The 14,837-nt window shown below is 39.9% G+C and overlaps 1 protein-coding gene across 1 annotated transcript in view; it reads left to right on the plus strand.

Annotated features, from left to right (window-relative positions):
- Nucleotides 1-14,837, plus strand: part of fgfrl1a (fibroblast growth factor receptor like 1a) — a 76,007-nt gene that overhangs the window by 33,525 nt on the left and 27,645 nt on the right. The window lies entirely within an intron of this gene.

The raw sequence follows: 14,837 nt of genomic DNA on the forward strand, positions 1-14,837 counted from the left end.
TGGTAAGGAATGTTATGCCTGTGTATGCGTGCCTGTGTGTGCGTGTCTAAATACTGATGTCACTATAAAAGAGACATTGTTGTGTCTTGTTCTTTTTTTCCTGCATAATAACTTTCCTTCTTGGTGCCTAGAAGGCAGCTTTTTTGGTCAGTGTGTCTGTGTATTTGTCACTCTGTTCTCTTGTGGTGGCTGCGGTAATATAGTAGTGTCACGAGACAGAACAACTTTGTGTTGCCAGATGACTCTGTTGTGATACCTGCCAAAAACCCTCGATGCTAATGTTGAAAAAATACCACAGCAGAAACAAAATTCATCAGGCAAAAGCCTTGGAAATGATAGGAAAATTTATACCAAACTTCCAAGGACATTTGGTGAGTCATTTAGGTTCAATATATTTTTATTGCTCATAAGTGTTTTTTTTTTTTTTTGAGCTTCATCATCAAATGTTTATGATCTATATATCTATATATATTTATAAGTCTAATCAATAGCCTTCCTATACAGCTCGCGTTCATTGGCTGAGGATGTTTTTTTAAATGAGCGAATTATATAAATTAAATTTTAAACATTATTTTTTTAACATTAATGTCATTAAATCAGCCACATTGGATTGGGGAAAATCAACCAAAATCAGACTTATTATTCATTGTGATTATCACAAAAATTAATGTTGAATCCATTTTAAATTGCATTATTTTTAGGAAATGATAACAGTCTTTTTATATCAGTTTTGTTGATAGTTAATGCTCAGACAGATATTTTCTATAATGTATACGCACTCTGAACTGCGTCCTCTTCCTAAACCCCCAGTGTCACCTAGCATGTTCTTGGGAAAGAAATTAGTAACTGTGTGTAACTTTACCTGGGAACCAGGAAATAGGCCCACATCAACAAATGAAATGTGGAAAAAAGCATTCTGATTTGCAAATCAGGCCATTCATTTTGGCTCTCTGTTGAAAAAACAGTATGTCCTCTTTATCTCTAATTAATTTACCTAGCGCACCTGTCTTTCGCTCTATGATGCTGCATTGGTATGCAGAATCAGTTAATGTGATGAGAAGTGAAGTGGCTGTCAATACATTTGGAAATGCATTTTACTATCTGACTATTGGTGTGAGCTTGCGCACTTAAAGCTGCTCCCTTGTGATCTGATCAGGAGACATAAATGGAAGACATGAAGCCTCTGTTTGAGTGCTGCAGTCCCCCCAAACTCGACCAAGTGTATTTGTATCCAGCATTCCAAGTGTTGTATGTGTGTGTGTGTGTGTGTGTGTGTGTATATGTCCAATTCCATATGCGTGTGCATTCTGTGTGTCAAAAGGGAGTTTAGATGCCAATGTGGAGCTTAGCATTCCAGAGGATCTGTCCAAAGCATCCCTTTGTCAATGTCAGCACTTCAAAGAAAAGGTTCAGTAAAATCCTTCAAAACATACGATACTGCAAAATCACATAGCTGGTAAATGCTTATATTCATAATTCTCTCTACGGTACCACTCCAGAAGAGACTCATAAAAGACGTACTAAATATCCATGAAAGCTTTTTTTTACTTAATGATTTATGAGCTCACATAATCAACAGGCAAACAATGTAGAATTAGCCATGTCATTTTCAAGTGGCATGATTAATCAGCAAATTGGCAGTGAATAATATCCTTATATTCTGCAGTAATTATTGGCACGCACCTCAAAGTAGCATTGAGCTTGACCTGAACTTCAAAGTCCGGCTGGCATACAGAGGGCATGGGGGTGCTGGGAAATTGGGGGGTAACAGCTGCCACTTAGGTCATTCAGGCGAACAGCTGCTGTCTGTCTGTCCGTGTATGTGTGTGTGTGTGTGTGTGTGTGTGTGTGTGTGTGTGTGTGTGTGTGTGAGTGTCTGCCTCCCACCCACATATCTGTCTCTCACTCTCTCTCTCTCTCTCCCTCCCTCCCTCTCTCTCACGGTCTCTCTCTCTCCAGACAAATACACAATTAAAGGGACGGTTTAAACAAAATCTAAACATATTTTCTCCATAGCATGTTTATATGAATCAGTTTGGAGAACAACCAAAGATGTCTGTATATTCTAATACAGAATGAGTGGAGGCTTTCTCTGGGGGAAAAAAAAAAAAAATATATATATATATATGTGGAATATTCAACGGCAGCGTCTCTTTTCCAAAGATATGGCCATGTCACAAAGACTTTACTGTTTGCAATTTTTATGAGGAACTATCTTCTTTCCCTATGAAATGGCTCATGTCAAGTTGTGTGGATTATGTTTAGTACCGGGTTCATGTTTTCTTGGAAGAGTCATGTCCTTTGAGTTTTGCCAATTGTAATGTTTTACCACCTGAGCACCCTAAGAGAAACTCCCTTTCAGTTCATTGTGTTCTGAGGATAGCCAGACTTCTCGGCCGCTGATCCCCAAAACAATAAAGATGGATTGATGATTGAAATTAAAAAAAATGTTCAAAAAAGAACATGGATACTGCCAACATTATGAAATGAATGGGGGAAAAATATGCATGTGAAGTACATATCAACATTTTTTTGACCAACCTTCTACTGCATGCCAATCAGTCAAACATGCTATAAAATGAGGAAGCGGAAGAGGAGGCAGACCATTTTAATCAACTAATTCCCATATTTTTTGTTATTCTGTGATACGTCCTTAGAGAAAGGAACATTTGCTTCTGCAAATAAGTCTTACTTCGGTGTTGGAACTCCTGTGTTCATCTTTCAACCTATATAAACTGTTGACACAAATCAGAAATTGCCTGTTTCAACCATTTTCTACATAAATGTTTGAGACTCGGTCATTTATAAAACTCCTTGCGGTCCACATGTTTTGTAATTATATCAGGAAAACTGATTGTCGACAGCTCACTCGCTGGTCAAACATAGGGAACGACATCACTGCATTTGAAGATTACACAAATACTACCCCAAAATACTCTGCTCTACCAGGTTAACTTTCAAAGATGACCCCCCTTGGTAATTCAATCCAGGAATCATGCCAACCGATCTCCATAGAGATACTTTTGGAAAGCAGTGTTATCATAGCTGGACCAATCTGCATATGCAGATGTCCAAAGTATGGAAAAGGATTAATATAGATGTTTCTTTCTGGAACCAAAGATGGCCTGTGTTCATCTGGAGGTGACTCCCAGGATATAAACTGTTTGTATTGTTTGTGTCGTCCGTTTCCCTGGTCACTGTCTCTGAATTTTCTCTCCGCCGTTTGTGTTTCTTTGCTTTCTTCCCCGCTCCTCTTCTGTGTGGTCCCGCAATAATTATTCTGTGGCCACCCTGCTTCACAGTAATGAGCCCACACCTGCACCGTATTGTCTTTTCCTCTCAATTTCTATCAAAAATAACTTGAACACCTTTTTCAGATTAACACTCAATCTCGGCCTTCATTTCGCCTTCCTCAGCTGGCAGGGCCTTTTTTCTTTCCCCTCTCGACCACATTTTAATTTGTATCAATATTTTCACAGTTTCCTATTTTTCCCGGACGCAATAGCATTTGATTGCTGCAAGAGATCTATTGTTCCGCTGCCCAGCCACCGATGCGAGAGACAATGTGTAAAAACAGGATTTTGTTGAATTACTCAGCGTTTGTGTCAACATTTCTTGGGGGTCAGTAAAAAGCTGACCTGCTCGATTCATTTGACTGCTTATATCTACACAAAGAGAGAAAGTGGTTTAATTTCAAAGCGACAAAGTTTTCCTGTTTAATCTCTGAGACCTTTGTTTTATTTGTCTTACATTTGACGACATACTCATTTACAAATTTCTGCCTGCTGTTCATCATAAGCTTGTACAAACTTTTGAAATGGTTTATCGCCTTCCAGTAGAAGATTCCAATATAGACAATTAATAGTTCAAGCCAGATGTGATGACAATGGATGTGTGTCTTGAGCAGAGCTGGCATGCATAACAAGGAAGGAAGGAAATGGTTTGAAGTTGCATGTGTCTGACTGCATGTAACATCAACATGTATTTGTGCATGAATGGCTGGATTTGGAAATACTTTTGATGTATTGGTAGTTTTTGCATCAAATGTATGTGTCTACATAGAAGTGACTGCTATGATTATTTGCGGTGATTTAAGGGCTCAACCATAGCAGCTGACATCTGGTCATAATTGCAGAACAAAGTAGAAAAAAGTCAAAAATGGTTTCAAATTTAATGTTTGAATGAATGAGCTAATATGTGTTCAACAAACGGCATTGTCAGACTTTGAAACATGATGAATTGCAATACAGCATCATATGTGACTAATGAAAAATCAATTCAAATGACTATTAAAAAGAAAAAAACATTTAGTTCTAAATTTCCAATATGACATAATGCCATGACGAATCAAATAATACTGGAAAACTCAAGTTCAAATTCAGCTGACACCAACTAGCATCCTGACTATATACGCACACGCACGTTTGCTGTAATAGTCCATTGTGAAGTGTTTTTGTTTTACAGTAAACCTCCAGGCAGCTGGTTAGGCCTATTCTATCTTTATTCAACTATAATGCGTGTGTTAGACTGCAGCTGTCTTCCAGGCAAACGTGAACACATGAGATCAGGTTGCAGACGAACATCATCCTCTCGCCCTCAATTCCTCCGTGCCTCCTCTGTTTTTCTCTCCTCAAATTTCTGAGTTTTTAATTGAAGTATCAGGGGCCAAGTCTGTGGAGGATGTAAAGGTGGCCAAGCTTTGCAGCCTAATTGGAATGTCTCTCTCTCACACGCACACATACACACACACAAATGCGTGCGTGAGTGTGTGTGTGATTGTACTCAGCCTCAAAACGATCTCAAATAACCTACTCTTTCTGTCATACACTCACCCAGCCTCTTTCAAACCCATCTGTGCCTGTCTTGCCATGTTCTTCTGAATGTGTGTTTATGTGTGCTTTTGCTGCATGTTTTGGACGTAGCTTTTCTACTAGCAGATTCTTCTGCTCAGGTTACACACAGCACTCTCACTAATGGCAGAAAAATGCATGGAAGGAAGGCAGAGCTGTAACTACCCAGGTTGGAGGAGACACTTGGGTTTAGCTCAGGTTTGAGGCCTCAAAGGGAATTTTGCATGCACGTGTGTGCGCGCGTCGGGGGTTGTTTTAAAAGACTGCCGAGAAATCAAGTGGTTGTTTCCCATCCCCTGAATGTATATTGTTGACTTTCTTCCTCTATGATTTAATTTTCTCTATGTGGTGTAGATGTGCTTAGATAATTGTGTCTAAATGAAATTCATAATTGTCAGTAAACACCCTTTTTCTCTTTATATGCATTTGGAAAAAAAACAATTGCTATGGGGAAATAGATATAAAAATTCCATGAACTATTACCAACTTTATTTCATTTTTTGTTTTTTTGGTTGTTTGTGTTTTTTAACCTTTTCATGATCTGTTGTCAATGGACTCATGACAACTACTACAGAAGGATTAGCAAAAGTAAAGAGAAACAAGGAAAAATTGATGATTCCTTTGTTATTTTCATATCATTTTTCTGATTTTTTTTTCTTTAATTTGGAGGCACTGTTATCCATCAAGTGTTTAAATAACTGGGTCACCAAAACAGGAAAGAACCATCACTATGTAGCAATTCATCCACAGAAGTCAGTGATCCTTCAGATCTCGCATCGTTGCAACGGCTACCCGGTTGCTTTGAATCATCTGATTTGTCAATCAGTCTGTCCTACTGATGGGTTACACAAAATTCAGTCTCTTATTGCTTATCCTGTTGTGACAATGTGCCTCATTTACAAGCAAGGAAGTCCCTCTAGATATCAGGATTGCATGGTGAAGAACGGCATCTGTAAACATGCTGGTTCATGTGAAACAACCTGTAGCGATTGTAAAGATACAGATAGCGAAGACAGAGTCTCATTTCAGAAGGTGTTTGTGTCGTGTTTTTGAGTCCAGAAGAGACAAGAACACATCCAGATGCATAGATATATGTTTTCTATCTTTAAGCAAATATGAATCAAGCCGACCAGGAAAATATTTGTTAATGCACGCACGGAACTCATTGAAAGATGTGAACAGTATGAACATGTACATACATACAGGGATACTTTTATTCACAGATGTACACAGACACTCCTCCGGGGTCTCAGCCTCCATATAATGGCCGTCTGTCCCGCATCCTCTTGTTCTGCACCGTTTCATCTCGAGTAAAGAGATGGAAAGAAGTTAGACAGGATGAGGAGATTGAGCAAGAAAAGAATGAAGATCTTGTTTCTTTCTGCTTCTGTGAAAAATGTTGAGGCTTGTTTAACAAGAGAAGGAAGGAAAGAAAAAAGATGGATCTGACACCCTTAAATGTAGGTGGTAACAATTTTGATATCTATAATTGTTTATTTAGAATTATGAAATGTATATGAATATTACAAAAAAATTAATCGACAAAAGAGGCTGTTAATATATCTTTATGATCCTCAAGTGAAATTTGTCAGTCCACAGTAAGACAAAGTTCAGATAAGCAGTGAAATAATAATGCAGACCAGGTTGTCTTCAGTTCACTGTGCATAATGGCAGGCTCAAAAGGATAAACAAAAAAACACATGAATAAAACATTTGGTGGAAAATTGCTGTAGTCTATACAAATAACTTTCAATTTTATCCCTTCTCCACCTGTATTTGTGTTATTTGTCCTTCATTTGTCCACACCAGACTGTCATCCATGTCTTTATGGACCTTGCTTTGTGCACTGGTGCACAGTCATGTTGGAAAAGGAAGGGGCCAACTCCAAACTGTTCCCACAAAGTTGGGAGTATGGAATTGTCCAAAATGTCTTAGTACGCTGAAGCTTTCGTAGTTCCTTTCACTGGAACTAAAGGGCCGAGCCCAGCTCCTGAAAAAAGCCCACAAACTTCACAAGTCTTCACCCAGACTCATCCATCAGATTGCCAGATGGAGAAGCATCATTCATCACTCAAGAAAACACGTCTCCACTGCTGTAGAGTCCAGTGGTGGCGTGCGTTACATACTGCATCCGACGCTTTGCATTGCACTTGGTGACGTGTGGCTTGGATGCAGCTGCTCGCCCATGGAAACCCATTCTATGAAACTCTCTGTGCACTGTTCTAGAGCTAATCTGAAGGCCACATGAAGTTTGGAGGTCCGTAGCCATTGACTCTGCAGAAAGTTGGCAACCTCTTTGCACTAAGCGCCTCGGCATCCACTGACCCCAACCACTTTGTGGCTGAGTGGCTGTCATCCCCAAACACTTCCGTGTTCTTATAATACAGCTGACAGTTGACTGTGGAATATTGAGGAGCGAGGAAATTTCATGACTGGATTTGTTGCACAGGTGGGATCCTATCAGATCCACGCTGGAATTCACTGAGGTCCTGAGTGACCCATTCTTTCACAAATGTTTGCAAAAACAGTCTCTAGGCCTAGGTGCTTGATTTTATCCACCTGTAGCCATGGAAGTGATTGCAACACCTGATTCTGATTATTTGGATGGGTGAGTGAATACTTTTGGCCATATAGTGTATCTATCTATCTACCTTTACTATTTGTCCATCTATGTTCTAGTTTTTTTGGTCCCCTATGGAAGTTCCCCTTCTCAGGTTCCACTTGTCTAGAACTTCCGACTTTTCTCCGGTGTGTCTTTCAGCTCCTTATCCTTTCCTCTCCTGTTTTCCTTTATGCCCCATTTGCATCTGTGTAGGCCCTATATGCATGTGTGGACACGCCTGAGAGAGTTGGGGATCATGCCCTGCACCTCCTGATTGTTTGCCAAATTGCTCTATGTAGCTCTCCTACAGCTTATATATATGGCTCAATCTTCAAGTAAATCATTCCTTTCCAAACAAGAGCATTACTTCGGTAGATGTACCTGTAAGTGAATAGATAAACATAGATTGGTGCAACATAGCAAGAGGGTCGTGATTTCGATTAGCTCAAGTATTGGGAGCAGCGCAGGGGGGTTAGAGCAGTCATCTTTGGAACCGAACATTCCTAGTTCGATTCTTGGCTCCGCCATCCCTGTCAAAGTGTTGTTGAGCAATGAAGGTCTTTCTTCTTCCTTTATTGTCCAGCTGCGTTTTCTAGGTTCTGCCTATGCCTGCATGGGTTCTCTTAGAATGTTCCTTCCACTCTGGACTAAAGAAATGAACTTGAGCGAGTATGTAATTGGGCTGCTTAGCATCAAATATATTTCCAAGATATTTTCAGCATTTTTTGGTGGGAAGAAGATATCCTGTTGTCCAGCATGTTCTTTGTTGCTTGGAGAGGAGTCTGGCTGCAGATCTTCTACAACATTTACTACAGAGACTCACCGTAACTCAGTCAGGAAACAGGTGTTCTAATGAAATAAGGCAAACCACTTGGTTTTCTGAGGACACATCTATCTGCAAGCAAAGGAAAATATTAACCCCTTCATCATCTGATAGGAATTCATTAGATTTTCTTGTCTTCAGTCAGTCAGATTCTTATTTGTTTTCTTAATTTGGCAGTAATTAACTGTGTAAGGCTGTATGTGGCTAGTATTTTAGGAACTTTACTGTTTTGCTTTGTAAACATTTTAAATGTGGACATGACATGTATCTACACCACCTTCTTTGGCTATATGCACATGTAGCCTGTGTAAACCGCACATGCAGCTTAGATTAGCCTGGAAACTAGGCCCGAAAACAATAACCATGATGCAAATCTTTCTCGCGCCTAAACAACCAACTTAGATTTCCTTTAAGTAGACAAAGTTCACGTTTGAGCACCGTTTTTGAGTGTACAGCTATGCTCCGCTTTGAAAACTGAAAAGGAAGGTTCACCAAGTGTCAGCACTTTATTTCAGTGCCCTGAAGGTAGTGCTTGTCGAGTGGTGTACAAAGAGAGGCATGTCTGACAGCCCTTGTTAATCATCTCTCACAACACCCGACGGCAGCTGAATGGAAAGGAGATCCTTCAGCATCCTTTGCTGCTTAGCTTCTCATCTCCCACACACCACCACAACTCAAAATCCTCAAATGGGTTAACCTCTCCAAAAATCTCATCACATCAGACACACAGTTGAAGATGATTGAAGAAAGGAGGGAGAAGGAATGGGGGAAAGGTTTTAAAAATTGGCTGGTAGAAGAAGAAGAAGCAGGACAGACAGATGGACTGCTGTGCTCAAACTTAGACAGTTGTATATAACAGGGCACTAGTATTTAGACCAAAATTCACATCATATTTCTATGTAAAGGATGTGTTGCCTGATCAGGAGTTTTGATTTTTGTCCAATAAAAATGGGGGGGGGGCATGCTATTATTTCTAATGGCCATCAAAGTCTACATTTTCTTAATTGGAATTCCAAAGATTAGACAGTTGGTTATTAGTCAAAAATCCTAAACTTGATTTTCGAGGTCTTCACAAATTTTAAATCAGTCCCAACTGAATTTTCAAGCCAAGACTTGTAATTGACTTATGCATCTTTTTTTAAAAAAGCATCCATGCTTTTTATTTACTCCTTCTTCTTAAAATGTTTACATAATAGGTAATTTGCATTTTGTGCTTGGGGAGTCTGACATATTTTTGAAGTAATATGGCTAAAAGCTGAGGGAGGACAAGATGTATTTCTTTTATGGTTTTGGTCAGTCAAATCCAAAACTTACTTTTCAAATTGAACAACTCTAGTGATATTGGTCCACACCTTTTCTAACAGTATTTCATGGTCTATTTGGAAAAAAAAAAAAAAAATCAGCATGTAATCTTACATTTAGGCAGTCATTTCAATTATCCAAGAAAGGCAATAGTGGAAAGGAAATATTGTAGTAGTAAAAGAGATAAATAATGAAATGAGGAGGCAGGAGAGAAAAAGTAGAAAATAAAGCAATATATAGAGAAGAAAGAAAGAAAGAAAGATGGAAGGAAGGAAAAGAGCATATATTAGGGGGAGGGAAAGTTTTTGTGCCTGCTCAGACCAGTTAGCAGGGGGCTGTGTACTTTGAATAGACAGCTTAGTGCCTATTATAAGGCCTGGAGGATTAGTTCTGTTCACTATTGTTACTCACAGGAGGTGCCAGTATGCATGCAAGCGCGCACACACACACACCCACACACACACACTCACAAAACATATCCACATTTAACCTCTGGTTTGTTGTTTTTTTTATTTCAATTTTTTTCTTTTCTAATTTCTGTCTCTACAGGCCAAGGTACCATATCTACAATAATGTAAACACACAATCTGTCTCCCAAGTCTCCTCCACACACCCTCTGTGCATAATGGGCTGTTCTATTGACAGGCCTGCTTCTTCACTGGAGGAGTCCTTTCTCATTAGGGTTGAGATTTTGTCATGGGCCCTGCAGGGTCCATTGTCCCGCTTAGAGCGTGTTATTACGCCTTCCCGTTGTAACAACCCCTGTTCTGAATAGAACCGAGACGAGTGGAGAGCCCATGAAGTTCAGAGCAGGGTACGGCAATTAGCGAAGACATATTTGAAGAGAGACAGGAGAGGGAGAATGAAAGAATCAAGGAGAAAGAAAGTGGACGTGCTCTACAGAAGGGCTGCGTTTGAAGTTTTAGAAACTTTTGTCTGCTTTTCTGCCTTTGCCTCCATCAAAGACCTGTTCATCACACGATGTCCCTCCGCCCCCCTTCTTTTTTCTCTTGTTCTTTCATTCGTTACTCTTCACTTCGCGAATGGATTCGTGTCACTGCTAAAAAGCTTTGTATCTCCTGCCACTGCTTTGATGTCTTAATGACAACATGGAGGATTGTGCTCATGGATTCTCTCCCTTCATTCGTCTTTTGTCACTCTTCTGATTCCAGCTGTTGGATTTTGCTTTTCAATCCCATTGACAACAAGAGGGCAGAATGCAATACTGGCATTCAAGGGGACAATAAAACAAGAAGAAGCAACAGGCATGGAAAAACCTATTTCATCTATCAAAAGGTTTATCTTAATTCCAGTTATGTATCTTAAAGCCAGTGTTTTATTAGTCTTTGGTGAAACTTTGTTATTGATTCAGTGGTTTCTTGTCATGCGATTGTGCGAGCTGGCTAGACTAAACTACTGTTTTATGTCACTGCTGTGCCATATCTCAGGAATCCCCAGGAAGTTTGATAAAGTGCTTTATCGTTTGTGTTTTTAAACATTAACAAAACAGACTGAACAGAAAATGCCCACGGGATACTCCCATGAAACAATACATTGTGTAATTTGAAACAGACAATTTCGCAGTGAAACAAGAAATTACTTTCAACAGACTGGTATTGTTCTGAGCCATCAGGTGTGAGTCTGCTTGTACTTATCTGCATAATGTCTCTGCATTCCATCTGATTACATTTCATATAAATGCACGCGCAGGTTTTTTTTTTCAGTGTGTGTGCGTGTGTGCATGTGTGTACGTGCGTATGGTGTGCGCCCTTTTTCCCTGTAGATCTTGGGCAAATGTCGGATAGTTTTCCGGCACCTCGGCTATCAGACTTTAGAGTGAACACAGTGACAGCACGCTGAAAACTGATACACGTGCAAAAAAGATGTGCACACATCACACACTCAGACACAGAAGCCAATGTATTTAATGTATTATCTGCATTTCTGTTTCATATTTTTCTTTCATATTTTCTTTGTCGAGTGCAAGTGTAGATTTCTTTCTTCTGTTTATTTTTTATACTTCTCATTGAGGCTAAATTGTTGCGTGCAAGCAAAATTCACCATCTTACACCAGATTTACACCACCGTGATAGAGCTGAGTGTGTCCTTCATATGTAGCTCTTAGAGCTAAGCAGAATAGATAACTGAGGGGAAATCACTGGATGTGGTATAACTGTTAGATATGGTGTTAAACAAGAAGCCCAATCAGCCCATATCAATAATTTCTTTTGCAAAAATAGTGTAGCAACTCTCTTCCTCTTTGACTCATATTTGTTGCTTTATTCTCACTATTTTGCAAGCCAAATTTTAGTGCAAACATTGCATTTAAATGTAATCTTCCCGAACAGAAGGTTATATGGAAAGCTCAGGTGGAGCAGGCCATCATTGTACAAATTAATAATGTAAAGTAAAGAATGTAAGCAAGGGAGGAGAAATCAGCATCTTGAGTTTGAAATGGACAAGCAAGCACAGAGAAAACTGGCCAAAATGATTTGACTGGATCATGTCCATTTTCTGTTTAGTCTTTTCTGTGGCTATCAATACCTTTTTTTCAGGGGGGGGAATCGTCAAGCCAAACCTACGGGCCAGTGCTGCCATCCCTTGAGTGGATTGGTTTACCAATATTCCAGCCTAAAACTAGAGTCTAGAACAATCTGACATAAATATGAGAAAGGCCACCTGCCTTGGACAATAGCAGGGCATTTGCAATTGACACTTTAAATTAATATCATGAAATGGGGGTGGCATGGCGCCAAGAGGTACAGCCTCTTGGCGCCATGTTCAGTTCGTCTTTGGAACTGAACATTGTGTGTTGAGGTGTTGTTGAGCAAGACACTGAACCCCTAACTGCTCCCCTGGCGCTGGTGGACAGCAGCCTACTGCTCATGGTTCATCCATGATGGGTTAATTGCAGAGAACGAATTTCCCCGAGAGGGATTAATAAAGGATACATTATTATTATGTAGATACTTCTTATTCGATATTGATTTTGTACATTCACCGTGTATCTCCAGGACTATATTTTACCATATGTATTCAAACAAGTGGCTTGTTGAGTTGTATTGCTCAGTTTTATGCAGTTTCATCAAATACTTTTGCAGCAGGCATGCAAACTCACCACTTGACTACGAGGTTTCGTGTTTGATCACTTGTCGTAATGAAGTGTCATACAGATGAAAAGATTGGTAAAACAAATGTGTGTTTAACAAGGTAGGCATCACTGAGAGTCATGTTGAGTTATTTCCCAGCGGTGATTCGTGATGAGTGGGTTGGTTTTACATCGCTGCAAATATTTTCATCAAAGACTGTCTGTCAGCGTGCAGCCTCACACAGTAGAGTGTGCCAGCATCTTTGAAGTTATACGGCCATATATTGTCAACACGCACAGTCAAAGACTCACAAGGGCTTCTGAGCAAGAATTTTGCTCTATACAAAAACAATCACACTGTCAAGTATCCACAAAACGAACACTCTTGTGCACATATATATGACTGACTCACATTTAAGAGGTTCAGCACTTGCTTTGAAATGTGATTTGCTCTTAGCTGCCTTACATTCCCATAGAGATCCCATAGAAATCTGTCTTTAGTATTAAGAAGAGAGGCAGTAAGAAGACTTTGGTAACATGTTCCCATCACAAATTCAATTTGAGTATTCAGAGTCAATCCAAAAAGTGTCAAACTTAATGGGGTCAGTTTCTTAGTAATTTCACATGTCGTAGCTGTTGTCCTCTGAAATTTTCTTTGAGGTTCTCAGATTTTATCTTTTTTTTTTTTGTGAACAGCAGAAATCATCACCACGGCTCAGCGTAGGATCAGATTTTATTTCTACAGTGTCTCATGTGCTCTCATCAAGTATATGAGAGCAATTATAGTCAATTAATGAATCAATTTGGTTGAAACAGGGCTCGGATCATTAGTGATTGAACTGCTAAGGCTTTGCCGAATCGCAAGGACATATACTGTAACTGCTATTTTAGCAATGATTTATTTAATACGCTTTATTTGCTCGAAGAGCAAAATGCAGAACAAAAATGTGTGTGACAGATGAAGAGAAATGACTTCATCTAGGATGGGGGGTCGGTCCTCTCTGTAATAAACATTCATGGTAAATAGTATACAGGTGCTTGTGCAGTAATTATTGTCTGTGATTTAGCGTATATGAAGCCATATTGCCCCTTACTAGCTTCTTACCCCCAGCAGCTCTGATCAAACACCTTGCGTCAACAAAAAGGAAGACATGCAAGAAATGGGAAAAACTAGTGAAAAGTTTGGAGGAAAAGCCTACAAAGTACTAATGAGTAGGCATTTAACAAGCGTTCCATTGGATAGAGGGGATGCAGGGTGGGCGGGGATGATTGAAATTTGAAAATGCTGAGCCGAGGCCAGCGGTGTATGTTTCAAAGGTGGCACGTGGCGATGGATGTGAGAGATTCATTAATTCCGCAAAGCAAGGCGCTGCCTTGATGTTTACTAGAGTTACACAGGCAGCAGCTGGACGAACATACACACACACACGGCCGCAGTCGTAAATACACCACACCATTATCCCTGGTACTGAAAAGTTGGAGTTTATACTCAGGCAGAGGGTGTAGAAGTCCTGGCTGCACTGGATTGGACAAGAGGAACTTGAAGCAGACTATACAGTCGCAGAATCTAACTCAGGTTATTCAATTTGCCGATCATGCAGGATGCGCAGATTCAACTTTACGAAATGATGTGACACAAATTCTCTCCAGATGCCCTGGGAGATTAGCAGAATGCCTAGTGGGGCAATTTGTACAGACGCTGCACATGAAAGTTGGAATTTATAGATCCAATGGACACATTACTTGAGTTCACCACCTCTTAAAGAGTCAAATTTACCTTAAAACCGTGTCTTTTTTGTCCATTTAAAGATTAATTATCCTCATTCCCTTTGGATCACACTCAGCCATCTGCAGCTCTTCACCGACTGCCCTGCTGCACGTATAATTATACTTTCAACATTAAATATAACATGTTCACACACATATACACTCCCTCTCTCATTCATTCCAAGTTTGTGATCTCAGAGCCCTCCTGTGAGTAGTGAACTTGAAGTAATTCACTAATTCCACTGAATCATTTTTGACCTGAACCAGATCACCTCCGTCACGTTCATCTGCCAGGTGGACAGACAAGGCTTTAGGCTGCAGCTGCAAGTATGCCAGATGCCATAGTGACGTCCATATCATCTACATTATCAGGAAATGTCGCTCTGTGGTCCAGGCACTTACCCT

The sequence above is a fragment of the Fistularia commersonii genome, chromosome 13, assembly GCF_037954325.1.
Source record: "Fistularia commersonii isolate RoL2024-O1a breed Wild chromosome 13, RoL_Fcom_v1.0, whole genome shotgun sequence".
Classification (NCBI taxonomy): Eukaryota; Metazoa; Chordata; class Actinopteri; order Syngnathiformes; family Fistulariidae; genus Fistularia; species Fistularia commersonii.